This window comes from Perna viridis, chromosome 1 (assembly GCF_037379345.1).
Source record: "Perna viridis isolate PV_CMFRI_1.1 ecotype Kerala chromosome 1, ASM3737934v1, whole genome shotgun sequence".
In the NCBI taxonomy this organism is placed as follows: domain Eukaryota; kingdom Metazoa; phylum Mollusca; class Bivalvia; order Mytilida; family Mytilidae; genus Perna; species Perna viridis.
Window position 1 is genome coordinate 21252651 of NC_142445.1, and position 15576 is coordinate 21268226.

A 15576-nucleotide genomic window follows, 5' to 3' on the forward strand; every position below is an offset into this window, starting at 1 on the left:
AAATTGTATGAATATTCTTCGGTAATTGAAGTTATATGAAGTAACTACAATATAAAACTGAAATTGTAGTTGGAATTAAAAGAAAACGTGGGGAAATGATCGTGTCTATCATTTTGACGATAGGTGTTACTATAGTTATAATAACAGCTTTCATTTGGTGTGGAATTTGTGATGACTCTGGTGGTGAAGTGTTTTCAGAAAATCATCTTGCTACGAATCAGAAGAGTAAAGAAGATGCATGTATAGTTTCGACTAAAATGAATAATATGTATCAGGAACCTTTATCGCCTCAATATTCTTTAAGACAAAACGAGAATGATGTAGTTCAATCAGAAACAAACATGTCATCGGCTCAGGTAAATACCGACGCGGTCGCAGATAGTGATTTTATAGACTTTATCCAAAACTAGTTTATTGGCTTTGAATGAAACAGCATAAATTTGTATACTCAACAATTTTTTTAACTATAATTCACCTTATATGTAACTCCTTAACATTAAACACAATACATCGTCCAAAATGGTATGTTATGTGGATCACGCTTTACTAATAAAAAGAAAAATAACTAAATTAGTTGCTACAGTATTTCCAATATTTAGGTAGAGATTAAATAAAGTGGAATTGCAGTTTACAAAAAAAAGACAATTAAAGTAATATGAAACGAGTTTGGGATAACAAAATAAAGTTTTGTGGGTTTTGTTTTCTCGATTCTATATATATTACTAGACACATTATAACTTGATCTCGATATTTCTTATTTTTTTAGCCAGTTAAAGAGTAATCAAAGGAACCAAGGTTATAGGGTAATCAAAAGAATGTAATCCAGGGACAAAGACCCGACATGGAAAACAGACATACACAACAAAGAACATAAAGTAACTAAAATCATACATACTGGGAGCATGAACCAGATGCACCGGTAGGGTAAGCGTCCTCTGCTTTTCTAGAAACACCCGCCGAGTTGCTAATAAAAAGTCAAGTCCGGGGTAGACAAAGGAGGATAGGAAAACTATGATTCGTTGAATAAATCAGTTTTCATGGTGCAGATGGATACACCATAACGATCCACGAGTTCATGATGACGACTATAAAACTGTAGTGATGACTTCAATCTTATAGCAACATAACCCTGTTCCAGAAGCCTATTCGTTAGAGTTCTAGTGCGATACAAAAAGTCTGCGTAGTTTCGGCAAGCTCTGGCATACCATATGAGTTGTGATATGAACACTCCATACGCAGGTACTGAAGGAAAGTTGACAATACTGAATGTAAAGTCATCACGTTTGTCGTAACGTTTGGTCAATAGTTTTCCTTTACCATCGATTATGGTGCACGATACATATTTCCTTGTTGCCTTTTCCATTTTCTGAAGAATTGTATATCAAAATCGTAAATGCATTGTTATATAACCTCTTCTAGTGGTTATCATTTGGAAGGGCTCTGTTTTGCTGAAATTATTTGAAAGGGTCACAAAGGATATGTTCAGAAATATCAAAATATGCCCTGTTTTTTTCTTAATAAACTTGATAATTTCGTAATTCTCTCGTTAAATATGTGTCTTCATTGAATATGGAATAATGACGATCAACATGCGCAAAACTTGTAAAAAAACGGACAATGTCATTTCATCATAAATATTTTTATTCTTGGATTGAATTCCAAATCAATGAAGATCGTATTTTTCTCGGAAAGGATACAATCGTTCAGTGTTATATGTTACACATATGTTTTTACATTACGATGAATTGGGAAACACAAAAAAAAAGGTCACCGGGAAATAAGTAGCAAGTATTTGCGATACTCAGCGTCAATTAATTTAAACAAAGTTTTTTTTAATATACATATATATATATATATTTAGCTTGATGTAATTATAGTATACGATGAACATATATGAGATAATTTCTTATTGTTTTTCTGGTGATTAGGGTGCGTGTTATATTTGGCAGTATAGTGGTATACTAGTAAATAAAACATATGTTTCGTTCATTAAAACTTATATTTGACTTCGTACTCAAACAAGTTCCCATATAAGCATACAACTTTGCTTCACGATTTCTTATGATGAAAGATATCCATTATTTTCTCCGATGACCATTTCTTTGAAATTTCTTCCACAATGGACAACACGTCATTTAAAGATAATAAGAAACATCGATTATCTGTATCTTCATTTCCGGAACAACTCTTTTTTCAATCTGACCATGGTGTACAACCATTACAATTGACAACAAAGCGAATACCACAGACAGTAAAATCAGGGATCCAATTACAAGTTAAAAAATCCCATCACCAAAGCTGAAAAATACAGATATCCCGTTATATAGATAATCCTACGCAGGATTACAATATAATTTGAATTATTGAGCACGAAGATGATGTTTTAAAAAATGTGTTTTCAAAATGATAATCTTCTTTTAAATAGTTTTCATTCTTTTAAATAGTTGTCAAACAGGATGTGGATGTCGTTTCTAGCTGAAATTGAATCCCGCGATATAGCATACCTATATAAAGGTGTGGTAAAATATCAATTAGCTATTGTTTGTTCTTGCATACTTAAAGGTGTGTTTACACTTATTGATAACTTTTTTGGTGATCTTTGAAAGTATTTGTTTTTGTATTTAGGTTATACGCTGGTGCATTTGTAAAGTTTCACAATATCCGTTCTTTTTCTATTGCATAGAATACTGTAGCGAAAACTGTTGTGGGCGAACGAAGGGACGGCCGAAGGGGCGACGGATCGACGGATGCACGCAATGATATTCGGTGTATAAAATTTGATAAATAGTACTTTTTATCTCTGTGAACGTTTCGAGGAAGATTTTATTAAAGTTATTTAGTCATGTTAAACCAATGACTTTCAATTGAACTCAATAATTGGAAAGTGAACGATTTGTTAACCACTGATTTGTTGGTATTTAATCTAAAAATATAAAGGTATCACCAGAGAAATAAGTATAGATTTGCTGTAAAATATCTTACATGTTTTGTTCCTAGCAGCATACATTGACACAATGTCCTTCGGGACAAGACTGTGACAGTGTGTATCCACCCAGACTGCACTCGGTCTTCATCTAAAGACACTAATTAAGGGATTATACGATTGAAAGTAGCGATATCATAATGACCAGTGTAGAGTAATAAACTTTTGTCGCTTATTTATTATTTTCTAATAATATTTGGTTACTTATTCATCGTTTGCTACTTTTTTATTGCTTGCTGAGTCAGTACTGTTTTCTGTTTTTTCTGAGTACTCATATACGCCTCATGTAATTCGTCAGTTACTCAATGTTTCACAAAAAATGTCAATCGGGATGATAAGTCAAATCAGTTGACGCCTTTACGGTTTTTACTTATAGACATAGTGTTAGCTTGGCTTGTGTACAGTCTGTCTCTGTCTTTACAGCATACAAGCCAATGTTCTCACGTTTACATTTTACAAATCATCTCTTTACCGCAGTTTAAAACAAATCTGCTCCATTTGATAAATGCTCTGTCCGTTCTCCTTTTAAATACAATAACCTGAGTAGCAACAGTTTCTTGAGTGTTTCAATTGCTTGTTAAAAAATGTATGATAAAAAATGACATTTTGTAATTATTTTTAAATGTTCACAAATTTATTTAAAATGTTATATCCCAATCAATAAGTAATCAAAAACACGTTTAATCCAATACGGAAAAAAAATTGCAGAAACAGATTGAATCTCTAATCAACATAGAATAAATAAGCATCCCCTACTAACAGAAAAACTCATCGGTATTACAAAAAGTTTTAACAATATATCTTATCTCTGACAATGCACTATGTAAAAAATGCGTTTTACTGATGATCTTCTTCAGTTACTTATACGTATTTCTAAACTTCCATAATGCCAAATTTACTGTAAAAAGTACTGTGTCGATCAATAATAATTCTGGTTTATAGGCTACCATTTCTAGCAAAATTAATCTTTCTGATTTCTGTAACGGTTCTATTCCCAATCTGTCACAAAGTTTATTAATTATGCAAAAATTTCTCTTCCCAAAATGAATTGACTATCTTACCTACGATAAATAATTGAAATACAATCTCTTTTCCATGACAAGTATTGGTGGCTATTAGGCTTATTCGTCTGTTGCAATAGTGCATCTGTATAAATAATGTTGTGCAATAATTTCCATTGCAGTTGTTGTTAATTTCTACTTGCAAAGGATTGGTGAAGGAGCTCCACATGATTTCCCATTAAATTTTTAATTCAAAAGTGGTTTTCCATTTAGCTTTACAAAATCCACGTTCTCAAAGAAGTCTCTGACGTGGCACAGTTTATCTTTTCAAGCTTTTGAAGGCCGTATGTAGTATTGCATGACTAATTGACCGTTTTTGCCCCCAATTTTTTTTTTTTAAATTCCATGAACCGTAGTTACTTGTCAGTCGTTTTGTTTTAACAACTCTGTATTGTCGCGAGTAAATGCAGGTGTTATCTTATTGTACTGAGATATCAAATATCTTCTTTCTGGTACCTTATCAAAAACTTCACAAAATTCTCAAGGACAAGGACCTCGAAATTAGTTTTAAGATGCACACTCCCAAAAGGTTTGCATCTAGGAGGCGCTGAAAATCAGCCCAAGATGTTAAAAAATCTTCATAGAAATTTGAAAGTTTTATATTACATAAACTATTTTGAGCATTTACAAAGAAGATTTTCTGTATTGAATTTTTCATAGAGAGAGTTAGGCCAATATTTGTCTATACCATTCGATTTGTCACTGTCTGACTGTATAATACTGGTAGTATAATATGTTTTGACTTGATAAAGTTTTTAAGATTGATCAAACCTAGTCCCCCAACAACATTTCAATGGTGAAACCTGGTTTGTTTTCACTTCCCAGACGAAGGACCTCACCATGTGATGGTTTTCTTCGCATATTTGATTTCTATATACATCTCAGTTCGATTTCATAGCATATAAGAAATAACAGTTTTGATAACGAGGACCTACCATTGAATGTGAGATCTCTCGACTTTCATAATTAAAAGCAGTTCTCAAATTTTTGTTATCTTCTCAAGCCAAAAATAGCGTCTTAATCTATCCCACTACCCTGCAAAACCCTTGGGCCTTAAGGGGCTGTTTAGTTCACTTAATGCTGCTACTTTTGTGGGGTTTATTGCACCTTGTACCTAAATGCATTTCGACTGTTTTATCCATATTCATCTTTTGCTTATTCTTAGGTCTCACTTACCACTTCTAACGTTTCCATCACTTTACATGTTAAAAAAGTAATTTTCACTGTGAATTTTAAGGACGAATGAAATCTTAAAATTGTATACCATTGCACAGCTTTGAAAATAAGGTTTCCCAAATCTTTATGGTAATGGTACGACGATCGTAGAAATTCTTAACAAAATTTTATTTAATAGATAATACTGAAAATCCACCTTTTTTCCTTTTCTGCTAAACGACAGCATGAAGGCAAATTACTTCACGCATGTTAATGATATTAACAAACTTTTGTAGTAAATTACAAATATGATTTGAAGTACGCATTCTCAGCTTTATTTTGACTACTTTTGATCAGGATACACACATGAAATGCATTTACAATGCATAGATTTAGTTTCAGTGTGTTTTCGCACTACATAGGGGGATGACCATTTGCCCCAGAAGTGGTAAATGAGACCTTAAATAAATTAAATTATCTCCCTTTAAAGGGACCCCAGAATAATTATCTTTTTTTTTTCTTAAATGCACATCAAAATATAATGCTAATTCTTTCTGTATTTTTTCAACAAAATTCATTGAGCGCTTAATACGAGGAGTTGCGCTCATTGATTGATACATCTTGAAACCCTTAACTTGTATTGCATCCCTGTCATGCATTTACTCTCGAAGATGCTCGCATCATTTGTTATTTACGGTATAGTTTAGGAGAGTTCGCCAATCTCATCAGTGATGTCATATTATCATTAAGTGTCAAATTGGTTGGCAAATAAACAACTAAATAAACAATAGACAATTTCATGATTATTATACCAATTTTTAAAACTTCATAACTTTGTTATTTTACATCCAGTTTTGGTTATGTAAAAAGATTCATTTAGCTAAAGTAACTCCTATTTTATATAAGATTATTATTAATATTGTATGCTCATAAAGTCTATTTATTGTGTATTTATTTAAAAATACCATGGATAAAAAGAGCTTTGTTTGCAATTTAGGGAACGAAAAGAATTATTGAATTATTTTTAAAAAAAATGAAAAAGTCATGATTTAAAGTTGATGCACGATGCCACTCACTGCGTTTTTTTGTTTTAATGTTTTTTTGTTTTGTTTTTTTTTATTGCAACCAAAACCAAATCACAGATCACACACCAAGAAGAACTCTCCTTTAGGAGAGAAGCAATTCTTTTAAAAGTTAAGCACAGCTTGTGTTAATTGCATAGTGATTTGGAACTTTTCCGACAATTACTGCAAATTAGACAAGAGTTTAATCGAGTAATTTGTGCTTACATAATACAACACCTAAAAAAAATTTTGAGTCAACATTTATAAGAACATTAGAAAAAGTTCCAGTACTGCTTATAAAGTAGGTAAGGAAATGTTATACCAGTTCGATAACGATATCTTGATAGTTATAATATACATGTATTTATTGACATGTAGATTTTCGTCTTCGAAAACGGTAAAAAAATGTTTCCGATCGTATCATACTACAAAGTTTGCGGTGTAAAACTTTGGTGCCTGTCATCCTTTTTATACTTTTGTAAAATACCAAATGTACAGGTTCTATTTTGCTAAGACCTTACCTGGCTCTAAAATATCCTAGTTGAAATACCTTTATATTTGTGAAATGTCGTGTGGTTGTGTTAGTGCTATTGGTTTTTAAAACGTGTCCTACATTTCTAAAAAGGCATTACATAAGTTTAAATTTCCATCCTTTTTACTAATTTTAATATACAGCATGAAAACCATTTAAAATACGAAGATCCTTCCATCATAGTTTCTGCTTTATTGATGACGTGTTATCGTTAAAAAATCCTAGTTTTTGGGATTTGATACATGGCGTCCATCCTCAAAGAACCTGAGATAAAGGATACTACAGACAATGTGAAGTCAGCCTCATATCTTAACATACACTTAGAGAAAAACTATTGACTAAACTGTACGACAAACGCGATGACTTTTCATTCAGATTTGTCAACTTTCCTTTGCTCCCACTGTCAAAACATTGAACATTTAAACTCCATATTTCCCCAGTCGCTTGGACCGAAAGTGAAAATACCAACCTTGACATCGCTAGACAAATTCAGTACCATTCTGAGTAAGAATCAATGATTGGTACACCATTATTCTCAACTTGTTTTTTTTTTAACTTAAACATATCCAATACATCCTATCGTGAAGCTTTTGTGACGTAGAATTTTATTTGCCTACTTATAAAGAACACGTGTAAGAACACATTCCTAACATTCTCCATGGTGCATTCCAACTAAATTTGGCCTATCAATATCTTACAAAGGCAAACCTTACACAAACTTTGGTGATTATTTCTTGAGCTTATGAGGGATAAATACTTGGATAATGCAAAAAAACAATATCTGCGTTTTTTCTTCATGTGCCACAACTTATTCAAATTTTGCCTTATTCTTAGACAGAGAAGTACTTAATTGCGATAACCATAGAAACACAAATTTTCCCGCGCTGTAGATGTGCATCACTCACTGGCATCACTGCCACAATTTAAAAAAAAAATCTTATCCAGGATATTCTAAGAAATATAGAGGAGATACTGTAGAGTGGAACGATTTAACTACGTTCTAAATTTTGAAAAAAAAATGTATATGATCATGATAATATAACATGTATGTTAAATGTATATCCTTACATCGCTAATCTGCATATTGTTTTCACATCTTTGGATGAGACTTGATGGGATTGGTGGATGTGAATAAACAGATTATTGTTATATTATGATGATTACATCTCGTGTTACAAATAAATAACTTAATTGAATGAAAGATTTTATGAACTCATAAAGTATAACATGTATAATGTATTTATGAATTTAATTCAATGAACAATAAACACGCCAACAAAACAATAAAAACATAATTGAAAAAAATTAAAAAATATTGAACTTGAATATAAGAGATTGACTAGGAAATAAAATATAAAATAACACATAACTACAAGGATCAAAGGGGTTGCATTTTACTGTCTAGAATCGGTCTAGATAAAAAAAAATAACCCGCAGTAGCAATCGAAAGAATTTGTAAGCAACATAGATATATGATGAAACCCTGATTTTTTGTCAGTGAAATTCTTACCTTTGAAATCTTTATTTGTGTTCAGTTACTGTGCATATTTGACTCAGCTGCTAAAATATCGATGATATTATGCTGTAATATTCATGTATTTTTTTTTGTAATATTGCATGGCACTTTCAGATACTGATAAAAATATGTACAAGATATGAGTAAAGTACATTCTATAGTCGATGAATTATTGAACATTTTAAAAGATTTTAGTCGTTTTTCAATGAAAGTTCTGCTCACGAAATAAATATTGAATATGTGTGTCTTGGTAATTGTGTAATTTTAATACAGTTGTGGTATCCATGGTGAAATCAGAGCGTTGCGAAATATACGTTCTTTTATCGCCCTAAAACTAAAAATCGGAAGTCGCTTGGCGTGCAACCTGCAAGATAGGTTCCCGATGGTTATTTTTAAGCAATATGCTAGAGTGCCGGTTATGACATGGACTAAGATTTGAGAATGTTTTGGTGTTGAATCCATATTTCCCTTGCAACCTGCAGCGAAACAAAACAAAGATGTACAGAAATATCGTGAAAATAAGATTATTGCATTTGTTTACGTTCTTGAGACCTTAAACTTAAAAAAAAGGCAGCTGATGATGTTGACTGTGACGCTTTTTGATAAAATGATTTAGATTATAATACTATTCACGGGGCATAGTTAAAATCCAACACCACCCAAAGAGATAACTCCAATTAAATTGTTTTGGCTTTTAACTTTCTTCTTTGAAATTACTACGCGGCCAAGCGCAAAAAATAGTTTGGCGTCTCGATTTACCAGTTCGACAATATTTAGCTGAAAATTAAGACTTAAAATATTTGAAATATCATCCAATTGGGATATCGGTGAAATATTTAAAGTTTAAAAGGGAATCACGCATTAATTTGAAGAAAGCATTTCTGTCCGTGAAGTTATCTGCCGGAAGCCCTTTTGTCATTCTTATACTTACAATACTCGAGGCCACTGACGTAACCTCCGAGTAAAAAGGCGTCACAATGCACAGCTTAGTACAATCGCAGTTGCCATACCATGTTCAGTTTAGGTAAAAATGGACTCCTATTTCCAAGGGTGATATATTTTTAATTGTAATTTAAGATCAGACACGGTGTTGGTTTCGAATCAACAGTGAATGCGTTATAAGAAAATGAAAATTTAAATTCAAACTTTTGCAGGAAGATGAATATGTATTATCACGAGAATTGAGATAACTTTGTGCCAGTTTACGACATCGTGCATTTTCTTTTTGCCTCTCTACAAACTAATGTTTTGTCAAAAGATATGAACAATGACTTTTAAAATAGAGCAAACATCATGCTATAAGATGACAAACAAAATCTAACATAATAACATAAAAATGTTCCACTGAAAATGTTGGTTTGGTGAGTGCAAAACGAAAGTGAAAGTAGAGATAATGACTATTTATAATTCAAGACTACTTTTCTGTCCGATCTTCGTGGACTCCCCCTACTTTCTTTGCCGGAAATTATTTTTTCACATGTCCTTGGAAATACTACATAAGTGAAAGTTTTATTGAATCAATTTACATTTTTTTATTTATTAGTCCTAAAAATATGCACCTCACTATAGAAGTCTATGGGAAAATTATTACGTGTAAACAACTGGGGACACGTTGTTATTTAAGTATAAGTCCGGAAAAGTCAGCCAATTAATAAACAGGAGCAGGGCATTCCACTATTTTAAGTAGTTAAAGCTGCATTAGCAGTAAAATTTGTTCAGTTTTGATTCTACTCAATTTTGCTGATTCAATGAAATAAGATTGTAGTATTGCAATGGAAGCAATCAATGTCGATAATACCTACAGAATATTGTGAAAATAACGTGTTTTTTTTTTAATCAGAGAAGATCGATAGCTCTGATCTAATTATTATTCGCCATTCCTTACGAAGATTGCCGACAGGACATCCACGTGGGTTAAAAATACTTTAACCTTGGTAAAAAAAAAATAACAATAACGGATACACAGGTAAGCACGTGTTTTGTTTACATTTAGCTAATGCAGCTTTAATCCAGAGTTTTGAATATATCGTTTATTATGATGTTATATATATGGTACAATATTTTACAAATAACACAAATAACGCTCGACGTTACAAGAGCGGGGCATTATGGTAAGCTAACTAAAGATACAAAACGTGCAGAGAATACAACACCCCAAAAACTCCTCCTACAAATTATAAATAAAACATTAAAAATTGTAAGTCTGACCAATGCCTAACTTTCTAAAGCTCAATCAAACAAAAATATTTACTTTTCAAAAGCAGTTAATTAAATAGTGTAATGTTCAACGGGGGATAATAAATGCTATCAAAACAAAACTATAGATCTTTATCCTGTGATGCTGGGATCAATCAACAGAAGGTCGTGAGAAAGTCTGTGCATACAACTGTTAACGTTTATCTTAATCCTGATCTAGCTAATTACCATTTACTATTAACTGACCCATAATTAACCCACTTCATAACAAACGATACTGAGACCTAAACCTTTATGTGACGTGTTGTTTTAATAATACCTCGCTTGCGTGCCTAGAATAGGCTCATAAGCAAAATAGAAACTAGCCTTTCAAGACGCATAATAATTTGGACTTTGTTCAGATTTAACCACTGGTTATGGGCAAATGGATGTGTTTTTATTAACTTCAGGATATGAAATGACACATTTAAAAGATTTTCACTAATTAAAGAGTAAACTTAACCGACTAATCAGGACTTTAGTATGGCTAAAAGTACTACCTTTTGCAAGTTATATGCTTAAAACTGCTAAAACGCATGTAAGCATCGAATTAAGTCATTCCTGCGTCGGTTATTTAGAAAGTTTTTCTCAAAACACATACTTGAAGTAATGTTCGAAGTCTTTGAATGAATATTCTTTTCTTGTATTGATGTTTGTTTTATTTTTATGTTTGGCAGTATAGTATGGTGGAATGCTGGGAAATCAAATCACTTTTTTCATGAAGACCTTCAATCTTCATTGCTTCAGTTTTTAGTAGTCTTCCAAATTGCCATACATTTTCCTCCGGTGGGAAGTATCCATTATATTTTCCACTGGCTATCTCGCTGAATTTCTTCCGTGATGGATAGAATATGAGAAATATCGGTAATGTGTACCTTCATTTCTTAAACCACTTCTTTATTTCAATTTGACCATGTTGTACAATCCATACAATTGACAACAAAGCAAATACTACAGACAGTAAAATCAGGGATCCAACTACAAGTTCAAAAATTCCATCACCGAAACTGAAAGTTATAATTACATAATTTTAGTAGCATCATATGATTTTTTTTTTAAATATTAAGCATGCAGATGAGAATAAAAAATGATTAAATCTTTCATTTTTTAAAAAGATAACGAGAAAAACTGTCAGCTTTTTAGCTAAGTAAACGATAACCATGTACCTAAACCCAGTAACAATGAAATATCAACAGGAAGTTGGTGTCGCTTGAAATCGAATCCTACGGTATGGCAAACCTTTATTCATCAAGTTTGTGTGATGTGTAGTTACAGAGAAAACTGTAACAAAAAATGTGTTGACGGACGAACGGGCGAACGGACGGAAACGAACATCAAGATCACTAAATACTATCACTATATAAAAGCTGATAAAAGCTAATTTGATAGTGATTGGTGAAAATTTCGAGGACGTATAAAATAAGATCACCTATATTGGTTTTACTTAATTCTCCGTTATATAGTATGCCATTGACTTCACAAATAGAACTCGATAAATGGAAAGTTAAATGATTGGATGATAATCAATCTAAAATATATAAAAGTAGTAGCCAAAATCAAGAGTATAGATTTTGCTTTAAAATATCTTACATGTTTTGTTCTTCACAGCATACATTGCCACAACATCCCTCGGGACAAGATTGTGACAGTGTGTATCCACCCAGACTGCACTCGGTCTTCATCTAAAGACAGTAATGTAATTATACAATCTAAATAATTCATAAAAAAGCAGGAATAGGAAGAATGGAGCTCTACCAAACAAGTCCTAATCAATGAAGATCTCAAACCAAAATCGAGTTTCGCGGATAGTACTGATTGGCGGCCTTTGTATTTTTGAAAATAGAATAACTCCATTGACTCTATAGGAAGTTAAACACACTAGTAAACGCTGTCATTTCATAAAAACGAAATAAATATTTACCTGAAATTGTGCGAACAGTTTCCCTCCATCAGAAAACAAATACATGTAGTTCAAACATGAAATTCGTGTTAAATGGACGATTGTTACTCAACCATATCAAAACATTAGAAAATGTCCCATTAGTGATTTTATAGTAAAGATATGTGATATTAGTTCGATAAAGAAATCAAGATATTTATAATATACATGTCTTTTATTGATACATGTATATGTATTTCGCAAAAAAAATTCTCATATAATGCCAAAAAATAATGGAGATGGGGCAACATGGGTCTTATCGGCCTAAAATTCATCAGAAAATTAATCATAAAGTGTTGAATGATTTAATTGTGAATTTGGAGACTTGAATCCATCGCAAATGAGAAAACAGAAAGACTTCTGATAATTATTACACTCAGAGGATAGAAAAACTGCTTGATTTTTACCAATATTCAGATATTCTTTCAAATTTTGTACTTTTTTTGTCACTCTCTGGTCATATATTTGGCAAGGAAATTGTGTCCACACCCAAGAAACAACTTATCCAGTGAATAGTTTAATTATTATTATATAGATAGCGGTGTTTTGTAGAATGTTCCCAGTGTAATAAATTTCGATAATTCACACTGTGGAATAAATTCGGTAATTTCACTCTTGCACTTTCACCTGCCAAAACGTCACAACTTTGATATCAATCCGCCAGTCACAGAATTTGAAATTCATGTTAAAAATTTTGATAAATTATGAAGAAAATCTATATAATAAATTGGATATAAGCAATTGATTACCGTGAATAACCAAAATATGATCACTCGTGCCAAGAACGCTTGAGGATTTAACTCGTGCGCGGAACAACTTCCGCACACTCGTTGAATACAAGCGTTCTTCGGCACTCGTGATAGTTTTTAATGGAGTCCGAGTTGCTCATTTGCTTTTGTTACTTTGTATGTATGGTTTTGATTACTCTATGTTCTTGTGTGTGTCTGTTTTCCATGTCTGGTCTTTGTCACTGGATTGCATTCTTTTGATTACCGTTATAACCTTGGTTCCCTTGATTCACGCTTTCCAATTAATTATCCTATTATTACATAGTTTACCAAATGTGAAGATATAAAGTTGTTTCTTGGGTGTGGACATAGTTTTCTGGATGTATATTATTTTTCCATCTAATATGACGTCTTCATATCGTCAAACAGTATATGTCGGTACAACCCCACCTTTAGCACCTGCGCACTGTCTCTTTTCTTTCGCTGTCGCTTCGAGACAAAAAAAAACTCATTTTAAAACGTTTACGCGATAATTGAAAGCTGAAAAGTTTTCTAATTGAAATCAATTATATAAATATACACACATTTAACACATACAATGACATAAATATACAAATTTAATCCAACTTCCATACGGGGGAGGTTAAACGGAACAGCCGTTATTTTGGCTACGCCAAGGGAAATATTTGTCACAAATATTACCGTATTTGTCATATTAGAAAAGAAATCATTTATTCCGGGGGTAGATTTGTACACATTTTAACATGTGTTTGGCATTTATATTCTCATTTAACACCCCGCTGTCGTTCGGTGTTAAATAATCGAATGTAAATGCCGTACCCATGTTAAAATGATTACAAATCCACCCCCTCCATGAATTATTTCTCAATTATATTTATATATTTTACTATGTTATGAACAACTTTTATGTTATTACAACAAATTTATATAAAATGTTAAATACATACGTTTAGTATGTCTAAGACCTTACCCGACTCAAAAATATTCCAGTAATTGTCAAATACCTTGGGCGTGCATAATGATTTTTAAAACGGTACGAATATTTTTAAAAAAGATTAAAAATCTATTCTTCGTAGTTATTATAATATGTAGTATGAAAACCATTTTATAATACAAAGGTCTAAATTCAGTACATGTATAGTTTTAGACCTATTAATACCATGTCATGTATAATCCATAGCCTAATAAAATGACTTATTTATTTGCCTATTTTGACGGAAATGTTTCATGTTTAACCACGTTGAATTCTGACAAAACATATCAAAATTCAATTTTTCTTATCCAGTATCTATGACTGATATACAAATTAAGCTGACAAAACCAGAATTTACCTTAAACCTTACTGGAGGAATGCTAATTTCATTTATTAAAGATGTATAGGAGTAAGATGAGAAAAGCTAGAAAGCAATAAATATAGTTCTGATCGTAATGTTACAATTGACAAATTGATAACCATTTTAAAGAATGGTACTAAAGCATTCATTGACATATCAATCTGATTAAAGTATGTGTGATAGGGTGTATTTTTACTATTTTATAAATGTTCCATTATTGTGTATTGCCTGCCAGATTATGTATTCATTATGTTTTCTGTCGTCTGCTATATATGGTCTCTGGTATGTTTTGATCAGTCATACTTCATTGAGCCTGATTGTAATAGTTTTCTGCTTTTACAATGCTAATTGTCACGCCTGATTTAGTTCTCTGTGGCCAGTTCTGATTGGTCAGACAAAACTCATTGGTTTTTTTTTAATTATACTTGAAAATGGAAGTTCGATCTTAATACTATACATTTGAAATAATTCACATTCTCAGAAGTTTATCGCACAACTGTGATATAGACTTTAGTGCATATTTTGAGTGCAGAAAACAATATTTAAAGGAACACTCGATTGGTGTGGCTAAAACTTAAAGAAGCACTTATCTGATAAGTATGTTTTCATATTTTGTACAGTGTAGAGTGAATGGCGTATGCAGTGTGTTATGTCCGTAGTTGGTAAGTTTGGACCTTGCTCCGATTGATATGATAGATGCGAGATCGTTTATGAATCTGTGAATGTATTATGATATGAATCTGAAGATTGGTTGTAGTATGAAAGATTTTAGAGAGATTCTGTGAGCGACCTTGACCCTTGCAGTTATGGGTCTATATTTGACATCGCATGATAATTATTAATACTACTCTTGTTTATTGTATGCTAGTATCTACATGTATTAGTACTTTCATCATAGAGACGTGCTATATTGATATTTTTGAGATATATATATCTCATAGATCGTGTAAGAAGTTTCTGTATTATATGATGGGTTCATAGCTTTGATCCGAGTATTTATGTTTTATT

At 32.0% G+C, this 15576-nt stretch overlaps 1 long non-coding RNA gene across 3 annotated transcripts; it reads right to left on the bottom strand.

Annotated features, from left to right (window-relative positions):
• Window positions 1-994: 994 nt before the first annotated feature.
• LOC148627745 (uncharacterized) lies at window positions 995-12526 on the bottom strand. 3 transcript variants are annotated; one of them, XR_015921417.1, is made up of 5 exons: window positions 12468-12526; window positions 12137-12228; window positions 8306-8355; window positions 2983-3083; window positions 995-2298 (listed from the first exon to the last, which is right to left on the bottom strand). It is a non-coding gene; the product is annotated as an uncharacterized LOC148627745 (long non-coding RNA). The 3 variants fall into 3 exon arrangements; XR_015921413.1 differs by having other exon boundaries at window positions 8306-11553; window positions 12468-12520; XR_015921414.1 differs by lacking the exons at window positions 995-2298; window positions 2983-3083 and having other exon boundaries at window positions 7352-11553; window positions 12468-12520.
• Window positions 12527-15576: the final 3050 nt, after the last annotated feature.